Genomic DNA, 21642 nt, shown 5'->3' with positions numbered 1-21642 from the left:
TGGAGAAAATGTTGAATTTAATTACAGGCCCTAGTGTCACTTCTAGGTTGGTACTGGTTTATTTGCTACGGATCACTTGCCAGATTGGATCATTTACAGAGTAATTAAATCAATTTATAAATTGCCCTTCGGGGATTAATATAATATTTTTTAATTGAACTGAAGTAAGTACATAATATATCATCATATTATTGCTGTTTCAAGCTGAATCTGTAGTTTGGTGAAATTATTTTTCCACAATAAAAGTGCCTTGATCACAGGTGAACATGAATCTTTGTTAATGATTAATAAAAACAGGAATAAAAAAAACCTCAGCAATGCAAGTTCACTTCCTCATCCTATCTTTGCATTCCTCAGTCATACAATTAGAAAACAGTGAAGAAGTGAAAGACAACATTTTTTGTGAAGTGGAAATAGCAATGATATACCTCATAATCCTCTGAACCATCTCAGGTGAGTTTTTATCACTTTATAAAGCAGATAAAAAATATGTTCACACTGTTTTTTTTTTTAAGTTTAAGCCCTCACAATATATTGAAAAGCACTATTTCTACAACTGGGACACGTAAAAAGAATAAAATCCTTACTGTCGTATTATGAAACACTCACATTATTCAGTCGGCGTAGCTGTTAAGTTAATGCGGACAGTAACAAACACCATTTCATATACATTATATGAAATGTACATTTCTGTTTTTTCTCATGTTCGGAAACTGTTGTATTATATAAACATTTCTACTTGAACAGAAACACAAAATAAATGTTTGCTGCTATATATTGACGTTGAATATTTTGCAACATGCCACGTGTCTTTTTTAACTCGGAAAACATTTATCACAGTCTCATAGAATGAAAAGGATTTAAGCATTCTTGTTGTAAGAGGACATCATATAAAAGACGGTAGAAAAATCTTATTTGAGAATCACAAATGACAAAAGTTGTGTTGCTGACAGACTTTCCCTGATGTGAACTATCTAAAGAATTCATGAAATATAAATATAAAAAATATAAGAATAAACTGTTAGACTTGGAAAACCGGATGGATATAGAGGGTAATTATGGAATAGTGGAAAAGAGGAAGGAGTTTTACTTCTTCCTACCCCTTTTTCAGACATGTTAAACAGGATTTGTGTGTATTGTTATGTATGTGCCTGTATATAGTTTTGTATATGTAGATAGATGTGTGCACATTGGGTATTTATTTATTTTTATAGATTTATTTATGTGTGTGTATTTACAATGGATTATGTATGTTCATATATATCTATTGGTATATAGATGGATATAATTCTACTAGAGTTAACATTGTTATACAATGGTTTGGACATATCTGGAATTAATCAATAAATAAAATAAATGAATGAAGTACCCATAAAGTTAAAGGGGATATTTTTTTCTCCTTTTAATCCATGTTCATTCAAACTTGATTCTGTCTTCCCTGTTTTATAACTCAGATCGTTAAAGTGTTAATGTCTAAATGTTCACAATGTCTGTCTCAGGTCCTCTGGTCACCTGACAAAAATATTATTTTAATTTAAAATAAAGCTCTTCTGTAATTAAAAAATAATGAAAAAAAGAGGGGTAACTAAAACTAATTAAACTAATTAATTAAAATAAGTCAAATGTAATCTGTTGTAATCAAAAACAGGCAAGCATGTCATATTGCTAAAACTGATTTAAATTCTCTTTCAAATAAAACATTTAAAAAATGTCTCCTCCAGGTTTATGTGAAGCAGCTGGTGTGTTACCAGATGGTCCTCTGAATGCATCTGTAGGAGGGACAGTGATGTTCACCACAACTCTGACTCCATCAGTGTCCAGTGTGTCCAGAGTCCAGAGTGTTCCATCATGGTTTTCAAACTGAAAAGTTAGTGTATAGTGTAACTTGGTGATGCCCACTTATTAACACTTTATATACTCTCATTGTATACAGACCTGTAATTTCTGATTCATAATATTGTTTATCAGTAGCCCCTTTCACACAGAGATTCCGCAATATTGGTGTAAAGAAGTCCTGCCAATACGCCGCCTTTGTTGGTTCACACAGAACCATACAACGCCGGCATAACGCCGCTCCCGTCTGTAAATTCACACAGCATGCCGGCGTTCCGCAATCAGAGGCGTGACGACAGCGTCAGCGTCTAGTGGCATGCCGGCATGCCGGCTGTGTCATTCACACAGACCCCGTTTCGGCTCTGTGACTACCTCCGCTGCCGGCTTATTGGTGGGGCCACTTGGCCCCCCCATTCCGCCTCCGTGACTTTCACACAGAACAGCGAGGCGGCTTAAAGGCGCAACGTTCCCGCCTCGAACTGGCTGTGTGAAAGGGGCTATTGTTAGATGTGCACCATCATATTTCTCCCACTATGATCATTTATCATCTATCTATCTATCTATCTATCTATCTATCTATCTATCTATCTATCTATCTACTTTAACGAACTCCTCCTAGCAGGATCGTCCGTTCGACATAAAACTACCTCAGGAGACACAAAAGACGTTAACGATGAAAAGTCAAAAATCAAAATGGTTTTGTGAAATGGCGTGGCTGTGGCGCCGCGTCAAAATTCAACGTTAAACAGGAGGTGATACTAGTAGCCGATTGGTCGATATTTGATAGATCCTATTTTCTGCCCTAACTTTTGAATGGTTTGACATAGAAAGTCGTGGGTGGTGTCGTCAGACTCGGTTTTGAGTAATTGAGTAATTTTGAGTAATAATTGGTTCAAATTAGCCCAGCCCCTTCTTCTGATTGGTCGATATTTGATAGTTCCTGTTTTCTGCCATAACTTTTGAATGGTTTGACATAAAGAGTCATGGGGGGTGTCATCGGACTTAGTTTTGAGTCCTTGACCTTTATTGGTGAAAATTGCATGTGCGAGGGCACGTTCATCGCTGCTTGCAGCTTTAATTTAAAATATAATTTCCTTTCTCTCAAAGTTGCTAAATGTGGTGTTCCTACATAGTTTAACCGCATACTGTACGATGGAAGCTGCACATAAAACTGTGATAACAGTTGTCTTCTCTGATCAGTAACTCATCCTACAAGAATATTTTATTAAGATGATTATATCCTCAATCTGGTACAGGATTTACTTTAACTAACGCTGTTACAGTTTTTTATAGCTTCTAGGAAAGGCAAATCAAATCCAGGTTCTGAATCATTATTTTAACACTCCAGCAGATTTTAAAATAGGAACCTGTCTTGGTTTTATCATTCAAATGTTAGTGTATTCATTTAAAATGGAGATTTTTGTACTTGACTATATTAACTCTAGAATCCTAACATTATCAATTTACAAGAAATATGGTTGAACAAAAATCATCTGTGTTGTCTGCTATAATGTTTATAGGGTTGGTGGAATCGAAGGTGGTCATAGGGGCTATCCATTGAATGATTGATTGTTTATTGCTCTTAATCTTGACATCTTAAAAACTCTTCATTACACTTTTTTTTTTACAATGTTTTTATTGAAAAAGAACATAAGACCATTCCAGTCACTGAATCACAGTCTACATTTTTCTGTTAAACCTATACAGAACTTAAAATACAAAAAAGCAAGTAGAATAGTAAATAATACAGTTAAATTGTAAAAAAAAAAAAGAACAACAAACAAACTACCTTCCCTCCCGCCCCCCCACGGCTAAAGATGACAACAGATAATAGTGGTTACTCATACATTCCAAAGTACAACAACAACAGACACACTCAGTTGGGCAGTACCTCTAGATTTGTAAAATAAGAAATAAAGGGTTGTCATTTGTGAAAAAACTTCTCCGTACATCCTCTCAATGTATACTTGATTTTCTCCAGTTTTAAGAAGAACATGGTGTCTTTAAGCCACCGGGAGATGGAAGGATATTTAACAGATTTCCAGTGCAACAGTAAACAACGTCTAGCTAGTAAGGATGTATAAGATATAATGTCCTTTTGTAAAGAATTCAGTGCAAGCGAGGCATCAGGAATTCCAAAAATAGCAATCAACGGGCAAGGCTGCAGATTTACTTGAAGAACAGCAGACATAATGGAAAAATAGCCAGTCCAAAAATGATTCAGTTCAGGGCAAAGAAAAAACACATGGCTGAGGTGACAGGGAGAGCCATGGCACTAAACACGTGTCTTCCACTTCCGGATATATTTCAGAGAGTCTTGACTTGGAAAAATGCACCCTGTGTAGAACTTTAAATTGGATAAGTCCAAGACAAGCACAAGAAGTCGTAGACTGTATCCTACCTACAGCGCATTCCCAAACCTCCTCCGACAGTTGAATTCCCAGTTCCCTTTCCCATGCATTCTTAATCCTCTCATTTGACTGACTGTTCAGTGCCAGAATGAAGTTATATACATTTGAAATCATTCTTTTTTGATGTGGAGTACGTGAAAGCAAGCTTTCCCAAGGTTGCTCTGGAGGTACAGAGGGAAAATTAGGGAAAGACTTGGAGGCAAAATTACGAATCTGAAAATAGCGAAACAAATGAGTAACAGGGAGGCCATAATTAGATGACAAATTGGCAAAACTATCAAAGACACCATCTACATATAAATGTTTGAATTGTTTGATACCCTTGTCATACCATACCGAGAATGTTGAGTCCAAAAGTGAAGAAGGAAACAAGTGGTTATTGATTAAAGGACCCAAAGAAGATATAGCTATGAATTTAAAGTGTCGTCTAAATTGATACCAGATCTTTAATGTACTTAGAACCACTTGGTTATCAGTGTATGAAGAGAGTTTAGTAGGTAAAGAAGAATAAAGTAAAGCAGCTATAGAGGATCCCCTACAAGACGATAGTTCTAATTTACACCAGCAGGTGTCGGGAGATTGTAACCAGTAGCAAAGCTTATGGATGTGAGCAGCCCAGTAGTAAAATTGAAAATTGGGTAATGCAAGTCCACCACTAAGTTTGCATCTCTGCAATAAAGATTTACGAACCCGTTGGTGACTTCCCAGCCCAAATAAAAGAAGAAATGATCTTATCAAGAGAGTCAAAAAAGTGTTTTGGTAGAAAAAGGGGAATTGACTGAAATAAGGAAAGAAATTTTGGTAGAATATTCATTTTGACAACATTGATCCTGCCAATCAATGAAAGGGGGAGGTTGCCCCACCTTTGAATATCCGATGTAATCTTTGAGATAAGAGGAGTAAAATTAGCTGATGTAAGGTTAGACATTGAACGTGTCACATTTATACCTAAGTATTTAAACCCCGACATACTAAAACGAAAAGGCAGGTCTTTATGTTGGAGGAGACATGCTGCAGTGTTAATGGGAAAACATTCACTTTTCTCCAAATTCAATTTGTAACCCGAAAAGGAACTGAAATCCTCCAGAACACCCAAAACAGCAGGGATAGAAGTTGCAGGATCAGTTACATACAATAACAAATCATCTGCATATAATGATAATTTGTACTCAATACCATTTCGAATGATTCCTCTAAAAATAGGAGAGGACCTTAATTTACAGTAATAGATAAAGGCTCAATGGCGACGGCAAAGAGCAAAGGTGACAAAGGACAGCCTTGACGACAACCACGACCGAGAACAAAATAATCAGAATAGATATCGTTAGTATGCACACTAGCTTTTGGAAATGAATAAAGAAGGCGAATCCAAGAAATACATTTATCACCGAATCCAAATTTTTTCAAAACTGCAAACAGGTACTTCCACTGTACCCAAAAGCCAAAAAGCTTTTTCAGCGTCCAATGAAATTACAATCTCTGGAAGTACAGCCGAATGCTTAGAGTAAATTATATTAAAAAGTGTACGGGTATTAAAAAACAGTTGGCGTCCCATTATAAACCCATTTTGCTCCTTGGATATAATAGAAGGGAGAATGTTCTCTAAGCGAGATGCGACTACTTTAGCCAGCACCTTCACATCAGCATTAAGCAGAGATAACGGTCTATAGGAACCACAGGAGGTTGGATCTTTATCCTTTTTAAGAAGGAGAGCTATAGTGGCCTGTGTCAAAGTTGGTGGTAAAGAACCAGATTCCAAGGATTCGTTAAAAACGGATAAGAGTAGTGGTGCCAATTTTCCAATAAACGTTTTAAAGAATTCAATCGGGAACCCGTCAGGGCCGGGGGCTTTATTGGACTGCATAGATGTAATAGAATTGGATAGTTCCTCAAGAGAGAGAGGGGAGTCCAGTTGTTCAGCAATATTAAGATCGATCACCAGGGGCGCAGCTTGTGAACAGGCAAGGCAGGCAACTGCTTGGGGCCCCGAGTTGTTGGGGGGCCCATGAGGCCCCAAAAAAAAAATAAATTTTTTTTTATTTTTTTTTTTATTTTTACTATAAACAAAGGTGTTTCCTGTCAGGGGTATTGAGGACTAAAAAAGTATTTTGAAGGCTGTTTTTACTCCACAGATCTCAAAATGTGGTAACCGCAATGACCACATCCTCCTCCTTAAACAAACAGGGCATTTATCAATGACATCTCAGTAGCCAGTAAGAAACCTCCCTCAAGGGCCCCCATGTCGTCATTCCCATGATCACGGATCATCCACCTGTACACAGTGTCAAAAAAAAAAAAAAACTACACACAGTGTCGTGTGCACAGAATTTAACGTTCATTCTGGAAGTTTTAAATGGAGCCGATTCAGCTCAGCCGAAGGTAAAGAAAAACATTTGGAATAAAAAACAAAATTTCATGAAGTTTTCGTTGGTGTCAGTTTATTATAACATAACGGTGATGAATGCTGGTTTGAGGGGCCCCGTAGAAATTTTTGCCTAGGGCCCCAACAGACCCTAGAATCGCCTCTGTCGATCACAGGATTAGAAAGATTTTGAAGAAAGTCATCCATTCTAGCATTGTTTGTAGGAAAGTCAGCTTTGTACAATGAGGAGTAAAATGATTTGAAAGTAGCATTAATTTCCAGGGGGTCTGTAGTAATTGTACCACTAGCGTTTTTAATACTGGGTATCAAACGGGAAGCGGCCTTTCGCCGTAGTTGATGAGCCAATAAACGACTGGCCCTGTCACCGTGCTCATAATAAGAGCCACGACTGCGTAATAACAAGCGCTCCGCCTCTTTGTTTGATATGAGATCAAACTCCGCCTGTAAATCTAAACGCTGTTTAAGCAGTTCAGGAGAAGGGTTCAGTGCACATTTTTGATCAAGGTCACCAATCGCAGATGTAAGTACTTTAAGCCTAGCATTGAGCCTTCTATTAGAAAGAAAGATAGATATAAGATTTAAATGTCTCCCACAGCAGTGAGCATGAAGTGGAGTCATTACGATTGAAAGAAAGGAACTCATCAATAGAATTCAAAATGAAGTCACAGAACTCCTTATCTGACAAAAGAAGAGAGTTAAATCTCCAAAGTGGTGGGCTACATTTGTAAGTAGATAATTGAATATCTAATAATAAAGGAGCATGGTCAGATATTACGATGCATAAATAGTCAGAGGAAACTACATACGAATTGAGAGTGCTATCTATAAAAAAATAATCAATCCTTGAATACGACTGATGCACCTGAGAAAAAAAAGAGAATTTCTTTACGAAAAGGTTACGGGATCTCCATGGGTCAACAAGACCATTCTGCCTCATAAAGTCAGAGAATGTTTTAGACATAGCAGATTGAGTCAGAGTACGTGGATTAGACCGATCCAATTTTGGGTCAAACACGCAATTTAAATCCCCACCGAAAATCAACAGGTGAGTATTTAAAAAGGGGAGATTACTCAATAATCTATTAGCAAAATCAACATCGTCAAAGTTTGGTGCATACACATTTACCAACAAAACCTTTTTTTGCATTAGGGTTCCAGCGACTATAAGGTAACGGCCATTCTTATCCGCAATGATATTAGTGGATGTAAACTGTACTTTTTTGCTAAGTAAAATGGCAACTCCTCTCGCTTTTGAGTTAAAGTTTGAGTGGAAGACCTGACTCACCCACGGGCACTGTAGTCTGTGATGATCTTTAACCTGAAGGTGAGTCTCCTGTAAGAATACTATATCAGAGTTTAAGCGTTTCAAATGTGTAAAAACCTTAAATCTCTTAACAGGGTTACCCATTCCTCTGATATTCCAGGTAATAAATCTGAGAGGTGTGCCTGACCCAGCAATGCTGGGACCTATATTGCCGTTAACCATTTAAATACAATAAACAACAAAAATAGAGGTAGCCATAATGAGCCGTGGTGGGACACCCTTCCCCCAACACACCCCTAAACACACAAACCCCAAAAGTCTCCATAAAACCCCAGAACAAAGGAGACAGCAGGGTATCCCAAGGTGACCAAAAGTTGTCCACAATAAACGGAAAACAACTCGGAGAGTAAGCAGAACCTACAGAAGTATGGGGAAAAAAAAGAAAAAAAACTAAGAGAAAAGAAAAACCCCTGCCGATTTCAAATCAGATTAACAGTATGCGCTAAATGGCAATTACAATTTAAAAAACTGACACATCAAAAACTTGTTTTGTCTGGTAGGGAACATCCCAATAAGATAACAATAATAGAAAAATGTTCATAGAGATCAGAAATATATAAATATAGGCAGTACTGCAGCAAAGAAAAATATTTTAAATAACAAACCAAGTCACAGCTCTATGCAAAAAACTCAAAATAAAATAGTGCAAATGCAGTAATTTCTACTGTTCTGTAAATAAATAAAAACAATTAAACAAAGCCCATATTTCAAACAAACAAAATGTACACTGACCTAGTTAGTGCAGCAGGGTGGAAAACCACTCATTAGTGCAAAGATAGATATGAGATTAATGAGTCCATAACTCGAACCAATAATATAACAATGTAACAATCATAACTTTATAGAGGTAAACCTGAGTGCAGTGAAGAGTGAAAAAGCCGGCTGTATAAGAGTCATTACAGCTCACCCATCAATCAGCGTTCTGACGTAATCACCGACTTTCTCCGCTGAAACAAAATCCTTCTCCACCCCGTTATATGTGATCCGAAGCCGAGCTGGATGAAACAGCCCATACCGAACACCTTCCATGCCACGAAGTTTCCGCCTGACTTCGTTGAAAGCAGCCCGAGCCCGGGCTATCTTTGCAGTGTGGTCGTGGAAGACTGAGATGGTCAAACCACTGACTTTAATCTCCCGCAGCTCTCTCACGCGGCGCAAAATGTCCACACAATTACTGTAATAATGAAACCTGCACACAATGGCTCGCGGTCGATCACCGGACTTGGGTTTAGGCTGCAGGGTCCGGTGGGACCGGTCCAAAAGCGGCTCCTTCTCCAACCCGAACGCGTCCTTCAGCATGGCAGCAACAGCAGCGGTGGTGCAGGTGTCGGGACCCTCCGGTATACCAATTATCCTGACGTTGTTGCGCCGGGACCTGGACTCCAAGTCCTCGCATTTGTCCTCCAGCTTGGCTACGCAGGCAGTGAGCCCCTCGATGGTGGTTCTCATCTGAGCGACGTCGTCGGGGCACTCGGTGAGAGCCTGCTCCATTTCCACAACGGTACCTTTCAGTGCAGCCACATTAGCATCAGTATCAGCTTTATCCTTCGCCAGCTGAGCTTTCACGGCTTGCAGGTCGAGCTGAATATTGGACAGGGCATCCCCGAGAGTCGCCTGTAGCTCCTTTTTAAAAATATCAGCGATGTCAGCCCTCAGCGAAGCCAGCAATTCGAACTTAAGAGCAGCCATGTCAGGGTCAGCTCGCGGCGGGACAGACTCAGCGGGGGTGGCAGGCTCACTCGAGGACGGGGTCGTAGCTTTCGGGCTGGGCCTCAGATGGGTTTGAACAGTGTTGCGAGTTTTTATGCTCTTCCCAGCCATTTTACCGTAGACCAAAATCAATCTTGCCAAAATAAATGGAGCGGAGTAAAACAAGCTCAAATATAAGAACGGAAAAGCGCCGAAGAATTTCAATTTAAATCAAAATCGGCAGGAGCCTCCAAACTCACGTCTTACTCCATTAACTGCTCAGCAGCGCCCCCCTTCATTACACTTTTGATTGTCATGGGATTCTTTCAGCCACCAGTGATGACTATCAAGTTTTTATCTGAACCGGTCTGTCAGATTCTCAATAGTTCTACCAGACCCAGTTGGAAGTGCTTAGAAAATGCATTTATCTGATTTAAACCAACTCTTCATTTATCCAGAATAGCTTTTGCAGTGACATTGATGACAACTGTGCTTTTGCTACAGCGAGAAGCAAATATATATGTTAACTATTCCTTGCCTTCATGGTCTGTTTAACTTTGTAAAAAAAAAAGAAAAGTATGTCACAGCTGATGTCATGCTTCTTTTGAAAAAAAAGTATTCACTCCATGCGAATAATGTCTCTTACTGTAGCCTTCAAGTGCTAAAATAAATGAACAACCCAGACTCAGGGGCAGCCGATACTCTAAGATCATTATTATTCTCCATTCCTCCGATACCAAACAGCTGCTTTTTTAGAGATGCTTAGACCTGCAAATCATCAGGAGCATTTGATTAGCAGCTCCTGGCTAACTTATTCCCTTAGTTCCTATGTAAACCCTGAATGTGTACTTATATTTTCACACTGCTTTTGTAACTGTCATCTTTTTTTCGTAATTTAAAGCTCTGGAGAGTACCAGATGATATGTTCTGATAAACTTATAAAAACTAAGGCTATTTTGCTCATACTTGCATTCTCTCATCAATGTCTCCAGATCTGGTGATTTTATCTTTTGGGGGGTTGAAGGGGGTTTTACTTTCTTTTTCATATGCATCCTCAAAAGTTTACAGTACCTTCGAAATTTGCTGCCATGTTTCAGGAGTTTCTAAACAGAGGTTTACTGTCTAAAGGATGGCCAGATAACTGAGTTTCAACTTCAACTGTTAGCTGTGTGGTTACTTGTTGGTTCAAATCTTTGCTGCTGCAATTCGCAAAGTTTGAATGGTTGTCCATTTCACATATTTCTTGTGAAAAATCATCTTTAAGACCTCCACCTTTAGTATTGGTTAGCTTTAATTTGTGATTGAAAAATATAATGTAGGCAATTTTATTTGTTAAGCATATGACAGCTTCAGTTGGTGTGTCTCATGAATCTTGAACAGGTCTATTTGAAGTTTTTAATTTCAGATCAGGAATAGACTCAATTGCAGAATTCAGTCAGTGAACCAAAAGTAGTTTATTGCAGGTAGGTGGTTACTGGAGCGGTGAGGGATGGATGCTTGGGTCCAGAGCTGGGTGAACGACTCTAGAGACTGACACCGGGAGGAAGTAGATCGGCTGGCAGTGATAGGTTGTTACGAAACCCTTGGTTAGACCATGTACAGGAGGTGAAATCAAGGTCACATAGCATGATATTTAAGATAAAGGGATCCCAAACATTAAAAGATGCAAATGACTGAATCAAAACAGGGTTTTTAAATGGTGTGCTAATTTTTTACTGTCAATCCAGCAGGATATTTACAATATTTACAAGTTTAGCAAAGTACCAAAACAAAAGTATGCCACTGCCAGGGGACGCGGATGTTGCCAAAATAACAAGCTAAGCAGCTAAGGAAAAACACAGTTCTGTCTAACTGTCTAATAAGAAAAACAAAAGCCTGTCTGCCTAACTACACTAACCAGTGGGGTAAAATACAGTAGTGGCAACCATCCCTTACCTAGTGTGACTTAACATAGATTCTACCTACGTGATGCCTATGTATAGGGCCCCCCGTCTTACCTGTCCCAAGGCAGGGCATATACACCAGACTAAGTAGAAGAACAGCAGTAACAGCAGTGTGTGCTCTGGACAAGGTAAGTAGCCGTCAAGTTGGTCTGAGAGAGCCAGAGAGAACTGGAAAACAGCCCTTTTATAGGGCTCAACATAATTTACTTACCAGCATAAAAAATAGTAATAAGTCAACGCTGTGTAAACAGGCACAGTTTGCCCATTTTACATCAATTCATAGGCTTTAATATTCATTTTTGCACTCAGTTACATAATTGTGGTTTGCTCTCGTATTTTTCTTACAAGTGCCTTCATTTTTTTTACCCTACAGAGCCAATATCAGGGACTCATGTGACACCATCAACAAACCTGACCATTGAGGGAAACCCTGTCAACTTAACCTGTAATGCTTCTGGATCTATCGTTACCAGAAAATGGATGAAAGATGGTTCAGATCTGATCCTGAATGACAACATGTCACTTTCTGATAATAACAAAGTGTTGTCTTTTAACACTGTAAACAGAGACAACAATGGAGATTATCTCTGTAACATCAGTAACCCTGTCAGCAGCAGTGAGGCTAAATACAGGATGGATGTGTAAGTAAAATACTTTATTTACATTTACTGACTCAGCGTACTTGAACTCCTACTTCAGAACCACAGATGTTGAAATACTGAAATGTTTTTTTGTTATCTATAAGAGCTACTAACACATCAAAAATACCTGTCTTTCAGATGGGCCAGAAAATGTTCAAATCACAGGTGAACGTGACATAAATGTGAATGAGTCTATAAAACTGATCTGCTCTGCTGACTCTACTCCATCTGCCACGTTCACCTGGATGTTAAATGGAACAGAGATTCCTTCTAATTCTCCTGAGTTCTCAAAAGAAAATGCTGAACTTTCTGATGCTGGAATTTACACCTGTCAAGCGTTGAATCACATAACTGACAGAAGATCATCGGCAACTTCCGAATTGTTTGTTCATGCAGGTATACCGTGCCCTCCATAATTATTGGCACCCCTAGATAAGATGTGTTCTTTAGTTTCTAATGCATTCAGTTTTTTTCTTAATAAAATAGGACCACAATGAAAAAAAAAGAGTAAAATCCAAGCTTTAATTCAAGTGCATTTATTCAGTAGGAAAAAAATCCCACATTAAGCAGTAATTGTTTTACATCAAATCATGTGTGCCATTATTAGCATCCCTGATGTTAATACTTTGTACAACCCCCTTTTGCCAACAAAACAGCATCTAATCTTCTCCTATACTGTTTCACAAGATGGGAGAATACAGAAAGAGGGATCTTGGACCATTCCTCTTTGCACAGTCTCTCTAAATCATCCAGCGACCTGGGTCCTCTCCTCTGCACTCTCCTCTTCAGCTCACCCCATAGGTTTTCAATGGGGCCAGACCCACTAAGAGCGTTTGTTGCCAAAAAGCACTATCTTTGTCTCATCTGACCAAAGCACACGGTCCCAGTTGAAGCCCCAGTGCTGCTTAGCAAACTCCAGGCGCTGCGTTTATGATTGTGAGTGAGAAAAGGTTTTTTCCGTGCATGCCTCCCAACAACCCAGTCTCATATAAAAACGTACCCTGGCTACATTGGTCCAAAGTGCAAAAACGTAGAGGGGTTACAATATTAGCCCTTGAAATGTTTAACTGTTAAATTTTTCTGCCTATTCGTTTTGCGTCCAAGTCACGTGACTTTTAAGATTCTGGCCGTGATACCAACAAACACGGTGGACATTTTTCATTTTTGAGTGAAAAAAATCTATATTTTGAGTTAACAAACACGGTGGACATTTTTCATTTTTGAGTGAAAAAAATCTATATTTTGAGTTAGTTTCTGCATAGAAATGCGTTTTGATTACATTTCTAGCAATATATAAATGTAGATAATCTCTTGCTTGCTCGTGGTTGCAACGTTTTTTTCAGATCTCGTCAGAATAATATAAAACTGGAACGTTTTAATAACGTGTAATGGTTACATTTTTGGTTGCTGGACACGCTGTGAAAAAAAATCAATATTTTGAGTTAGTTTCTGCATAGAAATGCGTTTTGATTACATTTATAGCAATACATATTTCAATTTCATAATATTCACTCAATAAATGTACATAATCTCTTGCTTGCTCTGGTTGCAAGGTTTTTTCAGATCTCGTCAGAATAATGTAAAACTGGAACTTTTTAATAACGTGAAATCGTTACATTTTTGGTTGCTGGACAGTGCTGTGAAAAAAAAATCAATATCTTGAGTTAGTTTCTGCATATTAATGCGTTTTGATTACATTTCTAGCAATACATATTTCAATTTCATAATATTCACTCAATAAATGTACATAATCTCTTGCTTGCTCTGGTTGCAAGGTTTTTTCAGATTTCGTCAGAATACCCTGGCTACGGTGGTCCAAAGTGCAAAAACGTAGAGGGGTTACAACATTCAACCCAGTCTCACAGGAAAACGTGGTACAGGCTACGTTGGTCCACATTGCAAAACGTGGCCAATGTTACGATTTGCCCTCCTAAAACGTGAGATGTGAACGTGTTCCGTGACTCATTCATTTTAATAGCTTTCGTTAGGTTTCGTTTCTGTCACGTGACTTTCAAGTTTTCGGCTGTGGAGGAAAAATAAAATTGCTGCCATTTCTTTGATTCTCGGTCTAAATTGCAATATTTTAAGATAGTTTCGCCATGAAAAGCAGATTTTATCATATTCATAGCAAGAAATATATTTTGGTTATTTTACCCTCATTTAATGGATCTTATTGACGGAAATGTATGAACCATGTGCTTGTTTTACTTCCTTTGAGTAATAAAACCACCAATTCTCTTGCATGGCCCCGTTATTAAAATATATGCCAGGCCCAGTGCTTAATTTGTAAAGTGGGAGACTCTGTATCAGGACGTGACTTTCATCCACTGTGCGGATTTTCAGATCTGTGTGACCTTCGGAAGTGTCAAAGGTCACCGCGTCTGTTGCTTTTCGGCCTGCGAAGACCATTTCGTGTCTTTTTTTGCATAGTTCACTAACGCTTTGAGCTAAGAGGCTGAAATTCTAGACTCAAACTAACGTCTGTCTGATCAGGGGAGGCCCCCAAACAACATATAAAAAATTCAGATTTCTATGACTTCTGCAACAGTGTTTCTTCTAAAATGTTCTGGCTGGTTAGGAGGGTGTAGCCACCTCTAGCTCTGAGAGCCTCCTGACTAATGGAACAGGGCCTATTTTGTGTCTTTTTTTGCATAGTTCACTAACGCCTTTAGCTAGGAGTCTGAATTTTTTATATGTTGTTTGGGGGCATCCCCTGATCAGACAGACGTTAGTTTGGTGCAGATCAGACCTGTACTTTTCGTTGGGCGGGGCTTTGAAACGTCACCTTTTCCAACATTCGAACGGACACCGTTGCCACAATATTTGACCAAACCAAGTAAAACTCGACCTGTGGCCTCCATATGGGGCTTAGATTGGGCTTGCCAAGTCTCCACTCTGTGAACCCTCTGCAACGCCAACTAGCTCTGTGGAAGTCGTACAGCCACAGGACCAAAAGATCCTAGCAAAGGGCCTTCTGCATTGCAACATAGTCAAAAATCAGTCTCCCAGCTCAAAGCGTTAGTGAATTATTCAAAAAACACACAAAAAAGGCCTGAAAAAGGCACCACACACGGTGACCTTTGGCACTTCCGAAGGTCGCATGGGTCTGCACCTTGGCACAGTGGATGACAGTCACCTCCTGATACAAAGTCTAGAATTTCAGCCTCTTAGCTCAAAGCGTTAGTGAACTATGCAAAAAAGACACGAAATTGTCTTAGCAGGCCGAAAAGCAACAGACACGGTGACCTTTGACACTTCCGAAGGTCACACAGATCTGAAAATCCGCACAGTGGATGAAAGTCACCTCCTGATACAGAGTCTAGAATTTCAGCCTCTTAGCTCAAAGCGTTAGTGAACTATGCAAAAAAAGACACGAAATTGTCTTAGCAGGCCGAAAAGCAACAGACGCGGTGACCTTTGACACTTCCGAAGGTCACACAGATCTGAAAATCCGCACAGCGGATTAAAGTCACGTCCTGATACAGAGTCTCCCACTTTACAAATTAAGCACTGGGCCTGGCATATATTTTAATAACGGGGCCATGCAAGAGAATTGGTGGTTTTATTACTCAAAGGAAGTAAAACAAGCACATGGTTCATACATTTCCGTCAATAAGATCCATTAAATGAGGGTAAAATAACCAAAACATATTTCTTGCTATGAATATGATAAAATCTGCTTTTCATGGCGAAACTATCTTAAAATATTGCAATTTAGACCGAGAATCAAAGAAATGGCAGCAATTTTATTTTTCCTCCACAGCCGAAAACTTGAAAGTCACGTGACAGAAACGAAACCTAACGAAAGCTATTAAAATGAATGAGCCACGGAACGTGTTCACATCTCACGTTTTAGGAGGGCAAATCATAACATTGGCCACGTTTTGCAATGTGGACCAACGTAGCCTGTACCACGTTTTCCTGTGAGACTGGGTTGAATATTGTAACCCCTCTACGTTTTTGCACTTTGGACCACCGTAGCCAGGGTATTCTGACGAAATCTGAAAAAACCTTGCAACCAGAGCAAGCAAGAGATTATGTACATTTATTGAGTGAATATTATGAAATTGAAATATGTATTGCTAGAAATGTAATCAAAACGCATTAATATGCAGAAGCTAACTCAAGATATTGATTTTTTTTTTCACAGCACTGTCCAGCAACCAAAAATGTAACGATTTCACGTTATTAAAAAGTTCGAGTTTTACATTATTCTGACGAGATCTGAAAAAACCTTGCAACCAGAGCAAGCAAGAGATTATCTACATTCATATATTGCTATAAATGTAATCAAAACGCATTTCTATGCAGAAACTAACTCAAAATATTGATTTTTTCCACAGCGTGTCCAGCAACCAAAAATGTAACCATTTCACGTTATTAAAACGTTCCAGTTTTACATTATTCTGACGAGATCTGAAAAAACTTTGCAACCACGAGCAAGCAAGAGATTATATACATTTACTGAGTGAATATTATGAAAGTGAAATATGTATTGCTAGAAATGTAATCAAAACGCATTTCCATGCAGAAACTAACTCAAAATATTGATTTTTTTTCACAGCGTGTCCAGCATCCAAAAATGTAACCATTACACGTTATTAAAACGTTCACGTGACTTGGACGCAAAACGAATAGGCAGAAAAATGTAACAGTTAAACATTTCAAGGGCTAATATTGTAACCCCTCTACGTTTTTTGCACTTTGGACCAATGTAGCCAGGGTACGTTTTTATATGAGACTGGGTTGCTCCCAAACAGCTTGTTGGCATGTAGATAGCGCCTGATGGTTGTTTGAGACTTTGTGACCCCAAGATGCTACCATTTGTTGCAATTCTTTAACAGTGAGCTTTGGAGAACTTTTTATTTCTCTTACCATCCTCCTCACTGTGCGTGGTGGCAAAATAAACTTGGGTCCTCGTCCAGGCTGGTTTACCACTGTTCCAGTTGTTTTAAACTTCTTATTAATTCCTCTGACGGTAGATATGGGCAGGTGTAGGCGAGTGGCTATTTTCTTTTAGCCATTGACTGACTTGTGAAGGTCAACACACATCTGCCTTACTTGTGTGTTCCTTTGTCTTTCCCATGTTGAAGAGAAATGGCCTCTGTGTCACGTCATATTTATACCCCAGGGAAACAGGAAGTTGTGAATTACTAATTACATGTTCCTACATAAACTGGTCAACTTTGTAAACTACCATGGAAGTGACAGGAATACTTTAATTAATTTATTTCTAAGGAATTGTTAAGGGTGCCAATAATTGTAGAACAGGTGATTTTATGAGAATATATATTTCTTAGTCAGGGAATTTTTTTTCCCCTTTGAAATTCACTTGAGTTGAAGGTTACATTTTTCTACAGTTTAGGTGTGATAGTATGCTTCTGCAATAAAAATTGAATTTATTTTAAGGCTTTTAACACATCTTAAGATGTATGTAACAGTGATTTCAGATATGTTTGATACTTCTGGATGTTTCACCTTTAATTTATTCTAATGATCAGAAGGATGGTGTTACGGACAGATCAGTGTATACCGTAGATGTTATTGCTGGATCTTATGTGTGGCTGTTTCATCATGCACGTATCAAATAGTACTTCTAGAAGGTAATCAGTTTTTTTTCTTTTTGTTTGTGTTGTTTCTTTCTTCTTTTGAACACAATGAGGCGGGTTAATAGGCCAATTACCTGAATAGCCAAAGACTATGATATACAAGAAGATCAAAGGATCATCTTCATCTGAGGGTTTTTGAGAAATTAACAACAATTAAACCATTGACAGACCAAACACCGGAGACTTCTGGTGATGGACCATGGACGGGTTTTCCACGACATAAGTTCAGATAAGCTTTGCTCAACAGAGCTAAAAACTACTGTTAGGCTAAAAAGTAATTTATCTATTTCCTATTACAATAAAATCATCAATAAACCATAAACATATTAAGTTGAAGTAAAGGAGAACTTGGAGCAGTACGATAATGATATTATATAACATGATAATCCATCCATTCCTTGTCTATTCTTAGTCATAGATCTGCTGGAGTCCATCACAGCTGAGTGAAAGGAAGGAGTACACCCTGGACATGCCACCATCGCGGCAGCACATATAGACAAAAAAAAAACCTTACTACTATGACAATTATGATTTAAATTATATTTTACCTGTCAAACAGACTTTGGACAGTAGGAAGAAGCTGGGGTACCCGGGAAAAAACCCACACAAGCGTTAGCAGAACATGCAAACTAAACACACAAAGACTCCTGCCAGCATTTGAATCAGGAATCATCTTGTTGTTATTTCATTATTGTGTAATATGATAACATGTGGTCCTTTCAAGAAATTGCTCTACAGATGAAACACCAAAGGTGTGTGTATTTGTGTTTATATTGTTCTGTATACATATCTTACCTACGATACTACAAATAAAATGATAGTTCTTCAAATCCTGCCATTACACAGTCCTCTCTGACATTTACACCTCAAGTCACCTGTCATCTTTACCGTTGAGTTTTTTTATTTCTTAGCCAGTCTCAGAATGAAAACACTCATTGTATTAATGACATTTACATATTGAAATGTTTCAACATAACAGACCAAATTAATTGAGTTCTGATACTTGAGCATTCGTGTTCATGTGAAAGGAAAGTCATGAGAGGAGGTATAAACATGGGCGAAAAAATTTAACATTTGCAGAGTTTCTTAAAGTTTCTGTGAGTATTGTGCAAGATTCAGTTTTCTTGAATTGGATTGAAGAAAATATTCTGATTATAAATTGTCACAAACACATTTGATTCTTTCAGTAATATGAGCAGATACCGGTTTGAGGCTATGACTGAAAGAAAAAAGACTCATGATTTAGATTTGACTAATGCACATCTTCCTGCCTCCACATTACTTATGTGTCCTTGTGTATGAATAGTAATATTAAAATTGTACTTGAAAGGTGTGCCACATCAGAATCATGTCAGAATCTCACAGAACAAGAAGCAGGTCAGAGTTGCCTGCTGCTGAGATAACTTCATACTCTGTCATAAAAAGCTGTTGTTGTCTTCTTGACCTAATTTAATGGAAAACCTCCTGATGATCTTTGGACCTGTTTTCTGCTGAGGTCATTATTTGAGTTTTTTGAGATTCGAGATTCCATCAAGTACACAAGTGCCTTGTTATTCAACCTGTAGAAAAACTGAAGTATGTCCTTTTGCCCGTCCAAGTATGTACAGTACACCTGAGTCTCACCTGCCAGGTATGAACTACCAAGTACACAAACTTGGAGTACTTGGCATTAAGACACTGTTTATAAGACACCCCCCTCTGGTGGTGAATATGTGTTTGACTTGAAAATTAGGAAACTGCAGTAAAAATTGCTTAATTAGATCACGCTTACTGGATTTCAAAGGCATTTTATTTTTTTATTTTTTTTATTAATTAACATCAGGATTTCATGGCACAATATGTATGTATGTATGTATGTATGTATGTATGTATGTATGTATGTATGTATGTATGTATGTATGTATGTATGTATGTATGTATGTATGTATGTATGTATGTATGTATGTATGTATGTATGTATGTATGTATGTATGTATGTATGTATGTATGTATGTATGTATGTATGTATGTATGTATGTATGTATGTATGTATGTATATATATATATATGTCACAGTACTAAAAGACTATTGCAGTCCTCACTTAGAAACACTCTTTGTGAACTGTAAACCTTTTTATTCACCGCAGGAGTTTTCATCCTTTGTTCTAGTCGCCGTTTACATCCCGCCCGACGCGTGTGTGGCTGAAGCCACGCAGCGGCTGGCCGACCAGATAACAGACCTGGAGAAAAAACTCCCAAACTCACTCTTTATTGTTTTGGGGGATTTTAACAGAGCAAACCTCACTCACGAACTCCCAAAATACAACATGTCACGTGTCCCACCAGGGACACGCAGACTCTGGACCATTGTTACACCATCATAAAGAACGCATACCGCTCTGTTCCCCGTGCAGCTCTTGGACACTCGGATCACTGTCTGCTTCATCTGATCCCGACCTACAGGCAGAAACTGAAAACTTCTAAGCCTGTGGTTAGGACTTTGAAGAAGTGGACAGAGGAGTCAAAGCTGGAGCTTCAGGCCTGCTTTGACTGCACGGACTGGAGTGTCTTTGAAGCTGCGGCCTCAGATCTCCATGAACTGACTGACACTGTGACATCCTACGTCAGTTTTTGTGAAGACGTGTGTGCAGACCAAGACCTTCTGCACATACAACAACGGCAAGCCCTGGTTCACATCGAACCTCAAAAAACTGCGCCGAGACAAGGAGGATGCCTACAGGAGCGGTGACCGAGCCCTGTTCAGACAGACCAAAAACACACTGACGAGAGAGATCAGGAAAGCGAAGCGATCCTACAGCGAACGGCTGCAGAATCGCCTCTCTGCCAACCCTGACCCCTCTTCTGTGTGGAGAGGCCTGCAGAACATCACAGGGCTCAAAAGACCAGCTCCACGCCCTGCAGGCAACCTCAAGCTGGCCAACCAGCTGAACAATTTTTACTGCTGGTTCGACGACTCATCATCATCTTCATCATCATCATCATCATCATCATCATCATCATCATCATCATCATCATCATCATCACCATCACCATCACCCCCCTCCCCCCCAGCTGCTCCACCTCCACCATCCCCCCCTCCCCCCCACTGCCCGCCTTTTCACACCTCACCTCAGCCAACCCCCCCCCCCCCACCTCTGTCTACCCCCCTCCCTCCACCCGACACCCTACCTGCACTTCAGATCTGTGAGGAGGACGTGTGTCGGCTGTTCCAGCGGCAGAAGATCAGGAAGGCTCCAGGCCCGGACGGCGTGTCCCCCTCCTGCCTGAGAGCAGCTGGCTCCCACCTTCACACGGATCTTCAACCGGTCCCTGGAGCTGTGTGAGATGCCCTCATGCCTCAAACGCTCCACCATCATCCCAGTTCCCAAGAAACCCACCATCACAGGACTAAATGATTACAGATCCGTTGCCCTGACGTCTGTGGTCATGAAGTCCTTTGAGCGGCTGGTGTTGAGCCACTTAAAGGACATCACAGGCTCCCTGCTCGACCCCCTGCAGTTTGCTTACCGGGCAAACAGGTCGGTGGATGATGCAGTCAACATAGGACTGCACCACATCCTGCGTCATCTCGACACCCCAGGGACTTACGCGAGGATCCTGTTTGTGGACTTCAGCTCGGCGTTCAACACGATCGCTCCCGCAATCCTCCACCAGAAGCTCACCCAGCTCACCGTGCCTGCCCCCACCTGTCAGTGGATTACCAGCTTCCTGAGTGACAGGAGGCAGCAGGTGAGGCTGGGGAGCATCACATCCAGCACCCGGACCATCAGCACTGGCGCCCCCCAGGGGTGCGTCCTCTCACCACTGCT

General features: G+C 39.6%; 1 long non-coding RNA gene across 1 annotated transcript; it reads left to right on the top strand.

Moving 5' to 3' along the window:
* Positions 1-360: 360 nt before the first annotated feature.
* LOC133441065 (uncharacterized) lies at positions 361-13200 on the top strand. Its single transcript, XR_009782387.1, has 4 exons — positions 361-453; positions 1722-1867; positions 11957-12224; positions 12363-13200. It is a non-coding gene; the product is annotated as an uncharacterized LOC133441065 (long non-coding RNA).
* Positions 13201-21642: the final 8442 nt, after the last annotated feature.

Source organism: Cololabis saira, chromosome 3 (genome assembly GCF_033807715.1).
Source record: "Cololabis saira isolate AMF1-May2022 chromosome 3, fColSai1.1, whole genome shotgun sequence".
NCBI classification, from domain to species: domain Eukaryota; kingdom Metazoa; phylum Chordata; class Actinopteri; order Beloniformes; family Belonidae; genus Cololabis; species Cololabis saira.
This window is presented reverse-complemented; position numbering and strand designations above follow the sequence as displayed.